Source organism: Chrysochloris asiatica, unplaced genomic scaffold (genome assembly GCF_000296735.1).
Source record: "Chrysochloris asiatica unplaced genomic scaffold, ChrAsi1.0 scaffold00036, whole genome shotgun sequence".
Lineage (NCBI taxonomy): Eukaryota > Metazoa > Chordata > Mammalia > Afrosoricida > Chrysochloridae > Chrysochloris > Chrysochloris asiatica.
In genome coordinates this window covers 20,870,977-20,884,848 of record NW_006408554.1, presented here as the reverse complement: position 1 = coordinate 20,884,848, position 13,872 = coordinate 20,870,977, and the positions used below count along the sequence as shown (strand labels likewise).

Genomic DNA, 13,872 nt, shown 5'->3' with positions numbered 1-13,872 from the left:
TAGCGACCCTGTATAGGGTTTCCAAGGAGTGACCGGTGAGCTTGAACTACCGACCTTGTAATAATAATAACTAATAATAGTGGTTTTAAAATGTCTGTTGAATTAGTAAACTTGTTTTAGGTCTAATACCTTTTTCTAGATGATGACAGTATATTTTTAGATTAGTTAGTGGCAAGTGAGTCACTGAGCCATGCCTTTGGTTTTTTATTATACTCTGTACTTCATATTCAGATTCTTAGATACAGGGGATGGTAGCATGCAGTTCAAAGTGCCTATAATTCTCAGAATGACTTGAATGCTGAGTCAGAAAAAGACTTGTGTTTTATGTAAGTTGTTAAATATTTCTGAACACTATTCTCTGTTCAAGACATAGTCATGGCGATGATGTGGAGAGATGGAGCATCTGGGGACTTTAGATCCAGAGGAAGAGAGGCTATGTGCTGATGACTTGGGCGGGGGGAGGGCAGGCTTGCAGGGTATACCCTTTGGTTGGTTGATGATGCATGGAGGGAATTGTAACCATAGCAATGAAACGATATAGGATAGGATGAATGTAAAACGAATGTGTTCTCCCATGTAAACTATCATATAATTCACAATAAAACATTAAAAAAAAAAAAAAAAAAGACATAGTCATGGGTCCTACAGGACATATAGAGGAGACAGAACCATTTCCTGAATTCAAGGGATTCTAAGACAAATGCAATATATATAGGATTTTCAAGACAGTAAATCTTTATAGAAGTAGATAGCCTCATCTTTCTCCTACAGAGTGGCTAGTGGGTTTAAACTGCCAGGCTTGTGGTTAGCAGTCCATTGCTGATCCTACAGTGCCAACATAGCCTACTAAGTACCATATATAAAGAACTAGGGCTTAAGGACAGATACGATCAACCTAACAACTATTTTTAAAGTTGATCTGGAGATAAAAGGGGGAGAACACACTTTGGTTCAGAGGAAATCAGAGGGAAACTCTCAGGGAACAAGTGGGCATGGAAATAGGCATTGAAATGCTGAGACATGACAGATCCAGGACTGGTGGAGGCTGCCCTGCTAAGTGAATTTGCCTTCTCCCCCCATCCACTTGGAGTACTTTCCTTAGAGATTCGACTGAAGCACCAAATCTTTAGATTCTTCCCTCAGCCTTCTCCTCCCTGCTGTCCCCAAGAAGAACTAGATGTTACTTTCTCTGTTGCCAGAAATACCTGTGGATATCTCTTTTCTAGTATTCATCATACTGATTTGTTACTGTGGTTGCTGTTTTTGGTCAAATTACTGTTATGTATTAAACTTCTACCATGGAGATGTCCTGGGTCTAGTTTTTCCATAAGTGCCAAGTCCCACTACTAGTAAAAAAAAAGTTAAGTATGAAACTCAATGTAAGTCCCAGTGATGTTACTGAAGTGTTTCAGTGCTAGCCTAAGAAAGTTACATTTAGTGGGAGTGATTGATAACATTTAGATAGTAAAAGATAACTTTTAGCTCTGAAATCTTCTGACTTAGTTACTATAAACTTGAAGCCGGCTTTATTCCCTTCTTCTGTTGATTTAGATCTTTTTTGTTGTTGTAGTTGTTGATTTAGATCTTGCTAACAAGGAGAGAAGTGTTTGTTTAGATTAAGCCAAGCCATCATTATGGGGTTCCTGAAATTTAGTACAATAGATTTCCTCTTATCAGACTGTCTTAGATGGCTAGTGCTGCTGTAAAAGAAATACCACAAATGAGTAACTGTAATGAATGGAAGTTTGTTTTCTCACAGCGTATTATTAAGTAACCCCATGTAGAGTTTCCATCAGCCATTCGTCAGAAATCTTACATGGGGTCACTATGCGTTGGAATCGACTCGATAACAACATAGAGTTTCCAAGGAGTGGCTGGTGAGTTTGAATCACTGGCCTTGCAGTTAGCAGTCCAGTGCTTATCCTACAGTGCCACAGCAGGAGGCTAGAAGTCTAAATTCAGAGCATTGACTTTAAGGGAGGACTCTCTCTTCCCGGGAAAGGTCTTGTCTCTTTTCAGCTACTATTCCTAAGTTCCTTGATGATCAAGTGTTATATTTATTCCCCTCCATTTGTGTTTGTTTGCTTGCTTAATCTACTCTATCGCAAAAGAGATTGATTTAAAACTTCCTACACAAAGTCCTGGTATGGTGCTGCAGGATAATGCACTGAACCACATGGTCAGTTTGAGCTGCTAGGTCACCAGTTCAAACCCACCAGCTGCTCCTCAAAAACCCTACACAGGGTCACTAGTCGTTGGAATGGACTTAAAGGCACTTATCAGCAACAACCAACACTAATATTTTGTCATTAACATAATAAATAACTCATTCTCAAATGAGGTTACAATAACTATGTTGTTGTTGTTAGGTGTCCTTGAGTTGGTTCTGACTCATAGCGACCTTATGCACAACAGAAGAAGGCAATGTCCAGGTTACAACTAAGGACGTGCTATCGCGACAGTTCCAACTCATAGCAACCCTGTATAGGGTTTCCGAGGAGTGGCTGGTGGGTTTGAACTAGACCTTGCAGTTCAGACTGACCTTTCAGTCTAGTGACCTATCCTTACAGCACCACACCAGGACTCCAAAACAGCTCTTAGAGTTTGGATTTGCAACATGTATTTTGCGGGGGCTACAATTTAATCCATAACATAGACCAATTGTTAATTAATCAAAGTATTAAAGTGGACAATTTAAGATTATATACATTATAGACTTTTATTTTAGCTTAAAACATCTAAAAGTACCTTTCTTTCTTAATCTGCTGATGTCAATGCTGACCTATTAAAAATATAGTCTGCTAGCTAGAGCTCCTTGTCTTTTTTGTATAGACGGTATCTCTGACTACAAAATTTACATTCCAGTTTCAGGTCCTTTAAAGTAGAACAAGAACTTAAACACCTGTGAAACAATTGATTGTAGGATCCTTCTAGATTTCCATCCTTGATGGTTATCTCAAAGCACCCCGGTAGTGCAGTGGGTTAAGAGTTGTGCTGATTACCAAAAGGTCAGTGTTTCGAACCTAACAGCAGCTCCATGGGAGAAAGATGAGACCTTCTGATTCAGTCAAGATTTACAACCTCGAACACCCGAGGTAGAAGTTCTGCTCTATTCTATAGGGTCATTATGAGTTAGAATCGACTCGACAGTCGTGAATTTTGGGAGGGAAGCTTTTTTGTTTTTGTTTTCTTTTTGGTATAATTAATTCACCTAGTCTTTTTATTTTTAAATAGATTTTGTTGTTGTTGTTTAGCAATTTTAGGTTACAGACCAATTTAGCAACGTTAGCGTTCTCATATACCCTCCATGAATACACATTCTCCTATCATTAACATCCTGCATTCCTTGGTATATTGGTTAGATTGGATAAACCAGGATTATGCATTATTACTGTGTAAAGTCCATTTTATAGCCTTACAGGTTTTGACGGATACTTAGTGCCAGGTGTCCACCATTGACGTTGCACTCAGAATAGTTTCAATGGCTCTTGTGCCACCTATTCAGCCCTTATTCTCCCCCTTTCCCTGAAATCTGTGGCAAATACTTATCTTTTTATTGTCACTATAGTTTTGTCTTTTCCAAAATGTTGTAAGGTTGGAATTATACATTATGTAGTCTTTTTAAACTGGCTTCCTTCACTTAGCAATATTCCTTTAAGGTTCCTCTATGTCTTTTGTGGCTTCATAGTTCATTTCTTTTTCTCAATAAATAATACTTCATTGTCTGGATATACCAGTTTGTTTTTCCATTTCTTCACTTATTGAAGGACATCTTGGTTGCCTCCAACTTTTGGTAAATATGACTAACACTACTATAAAAATTAGTATACGGGTTTTTTTGTGGTCATATAGTTTCAGCTCATTTGGGTAAATGCCTAGCACCCAAGAGCACAATTGCTAGAGAGTATGGTAAGCTTAGGAGTCAGCAGTGGACTACTAACCACAAGGTTGGTGGTTCAAAACCACCAGCCACTCCTTGGAAACCCTATACAGAGTCACTATGATTCAGAACTGACTCCATGGCACTTAATAATGACAATGGTAAGCATATGTTTCACTTTGTAAGAAACCACCAAACCGGGTTCCAAAGTGACTATACCATTTTGCATTGCTACCAGCAATGAATGAGAATTCATTGCTAGCATAAAGTGTTATCAGTGTTTTGAATTTTGGTCATTCTGTTAGGTTTGATGGAGCCTGGTGTGGTGCTGTAGGCTAAGCACTGGACTGCTAACCACAAGGTTGGCAGCTTAAATTTACCAGTCGCTCCTTGGAAAGCCTACAGAGGGTCGCTATGAGTCAAAGACTTCATAGCACTTAACAACAACAATTAGGTATGAATGGTTAGTATTTTATGTTGTTTTAATTTGCAATTCCCTAATAACATATGATGTTGAACATCTTTTCATATGTTTGTTTTCCAGATCAGATCTTTTGCCTGTTATTTGAGTTGTTTGCTTTCTTATTAATTTTTAGGGGTTCTTTACTTTGTATAGTTTAGATACAGGTCCTTTGTTAGATATGTGTTTTACAGATATTTCCTCCCAGTTTTTTGCTTGCCTTTTCGTTCTATTAACTCTGTCTTTTGCAGAACTTGAGTTTTTCATTTTAATGAATTCCTACTTACCAAATTTTTTCCTTCATGTATTGAATTTTTTCTAAAAAAATCAATGCTAAACCCAAGGTGGAGTCTTGGTGTGGAGCTATAAGCACTGGACTGCTAACCACAAAGCCAACTGCTCAAATCCACCAGCTACTCTTCATAAATCTTACAAGGGTCGCTACATAGTCGGGACTGACTCAGTAGCACTTAACAACAACAAAATACAAGATTGCTTGGATTTTCTCATGTGTTATTTAGATGTATTATAGTTTTGTATTTTAGTTAGCTCTGTTACCCAGGTGGAGTTAGTTTTCCTGAAAGATAGAAAGTCTTTGTCTAGATTGGTTTTATTGCATGTAGATACCCAGTTGCTTTATCACCATTGTTAAAAGGCTATCCTTTTTCCTTAAATTGTCTTTGCTCCTTTGTCAAACATCACTTCATTCTATTTAGGTCTGTTTCTGGGATCTTGATCAGTTTCACTGATCTACATGTTCTTTTGCCAGTACCAAACTATGTTGCTTGCCATATTTCATGCAAATAATTCATGTTCTACTTTTGTTTGTTTGCCAGCTTTCTCCCCTGCCCCATATATTCTCAAGCACACTGTGCTAAATTTTTTTTTCTCACAACAGCATATTTTTTAAAAGTGGCATTGTTGTTGCTAAGTGCCATTGACTCAGTTGTGACTTATAGCAACCCTATATAGGGTTTATAGGGAGTGGCTGGTGAGTTTGAACTGCCAACCTTAGACACTTCAAACCTACCTTCCAGTTTAGTGCTTAATCCTACAGCGCCACACCAGGACTCCCCAGGATTCCATAGTGTTTATGAAAATGCTTGGGAAGGAGGTGGGTTAGCAGGTAAACATAGACTACATGCTTTATGTGGGATAAAATGTGGAATTGACTTCATGGCAGTGGGCTTTAGTTTTGAAGTTGGATAGTATCAGTTCTCTGATTTTGTTCTTTTCTTTCAGTATTATGTTGACTATTCTGGATATTTTTTCCTTCCACATAAATTTAGATTCAGTTTGTCAGTATCCGTATCTTTTTTAGAATTTTATTGAGATTGTATTAAATGTATAGGTCAAATTGGAAAGAACTGGCATCTTAACAATATTAAGTTTTCCTACTCATGAACATTGAAATCGACTTGATGGCAGAGGGTTTTTGTTTGTTCAAGAACATGGAATATCTTGCCATGTATTCAGGTTTGATTTCTTTCATCGGAAGTTGTAGATTTCCTCTTGAAGCTCTTACACATATTTTGCTATAGTTATATCTTAAGTATTTTATTTTTGTGGGTACAAAGCAATCCATAGTATTGTTTTCACATGTTACTTAGCAATTCAATCACATAAGGCAAATCTTTTTGAAGTTAATTACACAAATAGACTTCTCAATCTTCAACTAAATTCTCTCCTACTAGTCCCTGGATAGAGTCCTGGTGTGGCTTTGTAGGATTAGTGCTGGACTGCTAATTGCAAGGTTGATAGTTCAAACCCACCAGCTGCCCCTTGGAAACCCTATACAAGGTTACTATGAGTTGGAACTAACTCATTAGCAATTAACAACTGCAATAACAATGTAAATGGTGGTGTCTTTTTTATTTCAAATTTGAGTTGTTCAATGCTGGTATATAGAGAAGCAATTTTCTTTTGTATAATAAATATCTTATCATGCAACCTTGTTTATTGTTAATAATTGTTTATTAGTTTCAGGAGGTTTTTGTTATTGTTGATTGTTTGGGATTTTCTATGTAGATAATCATGTCATCTGTAAACAAAGATAGTCTTGGCTTTCTTCACAATCTGTATACCTTTTCTTGTCTGTTGCTTTCTTTAAGCCTTCCATTAATTGTTTTTTATTGTTGCTGAGAATATCCATAGCAAAACATACACCAATTCAACAATTACTACATGTGCCATTCAGTGACATTGATTACTTATTCAAATTGCATGACCATTCTCAATCTCCTTTTCCATTTAGTTCTTCTTTTACGAATACTTTCAAATATAAGAATTTGTACTGGAGCTCTGGTAGTGTAGTGAATTACAAGATGGGCTGCTAACCTCAAGGTCAGCAGTTCATATCTGTCAGTCACTCTGAAAGATAAGACTTTCTAATCCTGTAAAGATTTACAGCCTCAGAAATCTTTATACAGTCACTATGAGTCAGAAACGACTTGACGACACACAATCACAACAACCACCACAAAGCCTATTCCTATGAGGTGGAGGTCAAATATAGCCCAGATTTCCCAGTTTTCCAGATTGCCTCACAACTCCATCTTAGGCACTATACTTCCGTCAGCACTCTCCTCCCCTATTGGCTTCAGCATTTCACTGCAAGTTTTCAGAGAACTCACAAACTGTACTTACAGTAAGTGGTTTGTTTAAGAAATAACAGAATGATTCAAGTTTAGTATCCATAGGCTACAACTCAGGACTCATGTAGGCAAATTCTGGAAGACTCCCGAAAGAGGAGAGCACATCCTCCACTCTTCAGTGCAGGGCCGCTCTCCCAACACCTCTTTGGCAGTGTATAGAAACCTGACTGACTTTTGTTAACTTCATATCCTCCACACTAAGTTTCTCTATTAGCTCTAGTAGCTTTCTTGTGGATTTTTTTGAGGGGGTTTATATGTATGAATCCATTACATCTGTGGGGAGAAACAATGGAGAAGCTCAGTATCATCAGCCAAAAGAGGCCAGAAGCCAACTGTGGGACAGACCATCAATTGTTCATATGCAAATTCAGGTTGAAGCTGAAGAAAATTAAAATAAATCCATGAGAGCCAAAATATGACCTTGAATATATTCCACTTCAATTTAGAGAACATCTCAAGGACAGATTTGATACCGTAGACACTAGTGACCCAAACCAGAAGAGTTGTGGGATGGTATCAAGAATATCATACAGAAAGAAAGGAAAAGATCATTTAAAAGACAGGAAAGAAAGAAAAGACCAAAATGGATGTCAGAATAGGCTCTAAAACCTGCTCTTGAATGTAGAAAAGCTAAAGGACCCAGAAGAAATTAAGAATTAAAGAGCTGAACATAAAGTTTCAAAAGGCAGCCTGAGAAGACAAAGTATTAAACTGAAATGTGTCAGAATTGGAAACCAAAAGGAAAGAACATGCTCAGCATTTCTCAAGCTGAAAGAAACTGAATAGAAAATTCAAGCCTCAAGTTGAAACATTGAAGGATTCCGTGGACAAAATACTGAATGATGCAGGAAGCATCAAAAGAAAATAGAAGGAATACACAGAGTCACTGTACCAAAAATAATTTATTGATGCTTAATGATTTCAAGAGGCAACCTATGACCACGAAAATATAGTACTGAAGAAAGACATCCAAGCTGCACTGAAAGTAATGGCTAAAAACAAAGCTTTAGGAATTAGCGGAGTACAAATTGGAATCTTTCAACAAATTGATGTGCTGGAGGCGCTCACTAATCTATGCCAATAAATTTGGAAGATCGCTACCTGGCCAATCAGTTGAAAGAGATTAATATTTGTGCCCATTCCAAAGAAAGGTGACCCAATGAAATGCAAAAATCATCAAACAGTATCAATGTCACATGCAAGTAAATCTTGTTGAAGAGCATTAAAAAATGGTTGCAGCAATACATTGACAGGGAGCTGCTAGAAATTCAGGCCAAAGTCAGAAGATGTGGAATAAGGAATATCATTGCTGACTTCAGATGGATTTTGGCTAAAGGCAGAGAATACCAGAAAGATGTTTACTTGTGCTTTATTGACTATGCACAGGCATTTGACCTTGTGGATCCTAACAAACTATGAATAGCATTGAATGTAATGGGTATTTCAGAGCACTTAATTGTACTTATGAGGAACCTGAATTGTGCTCATGACAAACCTGTACATAATTTAAAAATGGCTCCAAAAGTATATCATTAGAGAACTGCCAAGTTTCAACCTGGATTCAGATGAGGACATGGAATGAGGGATATCATTGTTGACATCAGAAGGATCTTGGCTGAAAGCAAAGAATATTGGAAAGATGTTTATTTGTGCTTTATTGACTATACAAAGGCTTTTGACTGTGTGGATCATGAAAGGCTATGGAAAAAATGCAAAGGATGGGTATTCCAGAACACTTAATTGTGCTTATGAGGAAACTATACATAGTCCAAGAGGCAGTCATTTCAACAGAGCAAGGGGACACTGAGTGCTTTAGAATCAGGAAAGGTATGTGCCAGATTTGTATGTTGTGTGCAAGTAATCCAAGGAACTGGATTATGTAAAGAAGAACATAGTATCAGGATTGAAGGGAGACTCATTAACAACCTATGATATATAGATGGTACAATCTTGTTTGCTGGAACTGTGAAGAGGGCTTAAAATACTTGCTGATGAATTTCAGTGACCACATCCTTCAGTATATGGGTTTCACCGCATCATAAAAAAAACACAAAAATCCTCACAACTCTATCATTAAATAACATGATAAATGGAGAAAAGATTGAAGTTATCAAAGGCTTCATTTTGCGTTGATCCATTATCAACACTCACAGAAGCAGCAATCAAGAAATCAAATGACGTATTACATTAGGTAAATCTGCACACGACCTTTAAAGTGTTCAAGTGTTTGATGTCTAAGGTGTATCTGACCCAAAGCATATTTTTAGTAGCCTCATATACATGTGGAAACTGAATAAGGATGACCATAGAGTTAATATATTTGAGTTAAGTTGTTCGGAAGGATACTGATGGTACCATGGACTTCCAGAAGAATAAACAAATCTGTGTGTGAAGAAGTACAGCCATATCCTTAGAAGCCAATATGGCAAGACTTTGTCTCTCAACTTTGATGTGTTACCAGGAGGAGCCAGTCCCTGGATTAGGACCTTATGCTTGGTAAAGTGGTGGGTCAGCAAAAAAGAGGAAGACCCCCAGTGAGATGAATTGGCACAGTAGCAGCAGCAGTGGGCTCAAGCATAACAACAACTGTGAGGATGGTGCAGGGCCAAGCAGTATTTCGTTCTGTTGTGCAGAGTGTCGCTAGATGACTTGGTGACACTTAACAACAAAAACAAGGTCAGTTTGTATTTGGTCCAGTAAAGTTGGTTAGATTCTGCTATAATAGTTTCTTCTGTTGACATTTCTGTATTCAGAAAAATAGAATGCTTGTGGCTTAGGTCAAAATGGTTACTTTTCCTTTCTTCCGCTGGAAGCATAGGATGACTTTTCTCTAATCTTCATCCTAATAACAGTATGGCTATTGTAGCTAAAGCTTTCAAAAGTATGGTGGTTTCCCCCTAAGACTGGGCACAGAAGTTTTAATTCTACAACTTGTCCACACTGAGCCTCTAGCAGTTTGTCCACTGCCATTTAATTATTCTTACCATATGGTGGGCTTCTGTTCAAAGTAAGCTCAGACTCTCTGTATACACCTTCCTGTTTTCAAGGCAGTAGTTTTCACCATGACCTCAATTCTATAGTGGATTTAGGAAAAGTTGATTTCGGTTCCACTTTTTTGTTGTTGTGAAGATGGGAGTGGTGACCTCCAAGCTCTTTATATGTTGCAGTGCTTAGGATTGTTGTTGTTGTTGTTGTGAAGTGCCATTGAGTCGATTCTTACCCATAGCGACCCTGTATAGGATTTCTAAAGAGCAGCTAGTGAGCTTGAACCACTGACCTGGCAGTCCAAGTGATTTTGCACTCTGACGCATTAGCCCACAGTGCCACACCAGGACTTAGGACTGTAGCATATGATAAATTCATTTATTATTTACATACCTTACTTCTAATGGACTTGAAATTACAAACAAAATAATAAACCAATGTAAATTAACTAGATTATTGTAGTAAGATACATAGTACTTACAACTCTTTGAAAAACTAACTTTGAATTAAATTTTTATATATGTAGTACACATTATTTAACAGATTCATAAATATGGAAGTTAAATTGTGTTTGTTTTCTGTTGAATCTGTATGCACTAAACACTTTTTACTGAAATGTTCTTGAAAATTAGTTTTGGTTCTTTTATAGAAACAATTGCCTCCTATCACAGTCTTGGTAAAAACAAATCAAATGGGTAAAGACTAAAACTATACGTAAATCTCTGTGCTTCTTTTTATGACCCATGTTAGACTTTGCTTTCCTTCAAACTTGACTCACAGCCCTACTACATGTTGAATATGTAAGAGTCTCCAGAACAGGCATTTTACTTACTGTAGTTACATGAACTAGATAAGTTTTTTTTAAATGTGCTAGCTTTAACATTTATAAAATATTACGTGTGAGAAATTTACCTGTGTTTGTTTTTCCTTAAACCAGTAGTTGGAGCACATATTCTGTAAACATAGGCAGGCCATCCTGTTCTCTTGTAGGAACTCATGCCTACCACAGGAGTGCAAACCAGTCACAGACTGTGTGTTTTCAGAAACAAGGATAGGTAGTATTTGGCTTGAAATTCAGAGTTTGCCCAACCCTATTCTATACTATGAAGCTAAAGCTGTCATATGGGTGACTCATACAGTATCATATGAGAGTGTCCGAGAGAAGAAACTATAACCCAGATCTCTTAGCTCAGCACCATCCCATCGCTGAAGCCTATCGTATTCTTCCCTGCTCTCTAACTCATGTATGTCTCCTCAGCTATATGAATGCCTATGGCATTCTTGTCCATCACCACAGTTCAACACAGTTCCCAGTTAGCACTGTGAAGCATATTGTGGACCCCATAAGACTGTCCTAAAACGGTGAATGTCAATGTGGAACCACTTTGCTTCCTAACTGCCACAGAACACATCTGCGCCAGAGGCTGACAGCAGGGTGTCAGGAACATTTGCAGTATTCCTTTTAGGCATGATGCTTTTTTTAGTTTAATTTCTAGTGTTCTGGAAAAATCTGTCCACATATTTCCACCTAGTAGTAAATCAACAAATAATTTGTATTAATTCACTGAAGTAGCAGTCCACCAACATTAAATTGCTTGATATTACACTTTAGCAGATCCTTCAGGCCACTATGTCTTTGTTATACTTAAACTACTAAATATTCGAGTAGACACTATTTCAAAGAAAGAACTGATATATTTCAAGAGAGTATACTTATAGTAATAGTTGTTTTTGAGAAATATAAGTTATCTAAATTATGTTTATACTAATTTATGATCCACAATAATGGTTTGTTACTAAGGAAAGCAGCATTATTTTATTTTGTCTCCTCAGATCTTATGAAGAATTATGGGCTGTTTATTATTATTGAATTACCGTCTTTATTTTGTTGGATTTTCCCCCTTTGTTCCTAGTTATTAATGTCATCAAAATGAGCTAGATCAATAAGGAAATTGGCACTAAGCATAATTAAATGACTTTCCTAAAGACCCACTGTGAATTTTTAAAGCCCTTCTTAGAATTTATGACAAGTGATTACTAACCATATCCTTTCTATCTTTTCAAGGAAATACAAAGTTAGAAAAACTGAAAACAGAATCTAAAGAGTTTTTGTTGTTGTTTTTTGAAATTGATTCATTAGTTTTTTTGTTTTCTTTTTGTTGTGTTTGGGTGAAAGTTTACAGAGCAAATCCATTTTCCATTCAACAATTCATACACATTTTGTCTCGTGACATTAATTGCAATTTATGCAATGTAACAACACTCAGACTACACCATCGTATGTTTCTCATTTCCATTTCACCTTTCCTATCCTTCCTGCCTTCTGAACTTTGTCTCTGGGTAAGTGCTGCCCTTTTAATCTCAAATGGTTGATTGTTCTTATTAATTCATACTTCCCTGGTGCTATTGTTCAGTTCCAAGTTTGAAGGGTGACTCAGGGCTATCTGTAGTCTCCAGGGTTTCACCACTTTGTCCTACTACTGAGCTTAATCTTTTTTTACAAAGTTGAGTTTTGTTCCACATTTTTCTCCTATTTTATCCAGGACTTTATAATGTGATCCCTTTTAGAGCCATTGGTACTGGTAGCCTTGCACCATCTAGTCATCTGGTCTTAGGGTCATGGAGGTTGAGGTTCACATTGTCTGTTAGTCCTTTGAACTAATTGCTTTTGCATGTCTTCGGTTTTCTTCACTTTTCTTTGCTATAGATGGAGGGGAGACCAATAGTTTCTTATTTTCAGTCTTACAGGTTTGTTTTGTTTTACTTTACTAATGTTTCTGGATTGAGTTCTAGGTGGAGTTGTCATGTATGTTAATCTCAGTTTGTTTTGTTGTCTCCTGTTGTTGGTTTTCAGTATAAAGTATTTTTAGTAAAGTTGGTCTTGTCATTCCAAATTCCTTTAATTTCATTTTATCAGGAAATGTCCTAATTTTGCTGTCATAGTTGAGGGACCGCTTTGTTGAGTGTATGATTCTTGGTTATTTTTTTTTCTTTCAGAGTTCTATATATGTCATCCCATTATCTTCTTGCCTTCATGGTTTCTGCTGAAAAATCAGAGCTTAGTCTTATTGGTTCAAGTTTTTAGGTAACGTTTTGTTTTTCCCAATCTGCTCTCAGGATTCTTTCCTTGTCTTTGATTTTGGAAAGTTTGATTATGATATGTTGTGGTGATTTTCTTTTAGCATCTATCCTGTTTGTGGTTTGTTCCGCTTTTTGTGTGCTTATTGCTTTCGTGACTTTAAAAAAGTTTTCTTCCAATAACTGTTCAATAATTTTCTCTGTGCTTTTCATTGCATTCTGATCACCAATAATTAGTTTCTTGTCCTGGAGTCCCTCATAACGCCTAGGCTTTCTTTGGATTTTTTAAATTCTTTTTTTCTGATTGTTCTTCTAGTTTACTAGTATTGAGAGATTTATTTTCAAGCTCACTAATTTTCACTTTCATAGCTTTGAATCTACTCCTTTGCTCTTTCAATGTGTTGTCCGTTTCTGAAATCTTAGAATTAATCTCCTGAATTTATAGTTGTAGGATTTTTCGTTTCTCTGATATTCATAAAGTTTTCATGGAATATATATTCAGAAGTATTTTGTCACTCCTTTCTAGTCTTTCTTTGTCTGGAAGCTCATCTGAAACCTATCTACCCTGGGTGACCCTGCTGGTATTTAAAATACCTGTGGCATAGTTTCCAGAATCACAGCAACTCACAAGCCACCACAATATGACAAACTGACAGACGAGTGGTGGCAGTCAGAAAATTTCAAAGGTCAGTTCCAGAAGACAAAGTCAAATACTGCAACGAACTGTGCAAAGATCTGGAGTCAGAAAAACCACAAGAGAAGAACATGCTCAGCATTTCTCAAGCTGGGGAAACTGAATTAAAAATTCAAGCCTC

The 13,872-nt window shown here is 37.0% G+C and overlaps 1 protein-coding gene across 1 annotated transcript in view; it reads left to right on the top strand.

Annotated features, from left to right (window-relative positions):
- Positions 1-13,872, top strand: part of PRKDC (protein kinase, DNA-activated, catalytic polypeptide) — a 305,624-nt gene that overhangs the window by 231,986 nt on the left and 59,766 nt on the right. The gene's annotated exons all lie outside the window — the stretch shown is intronic.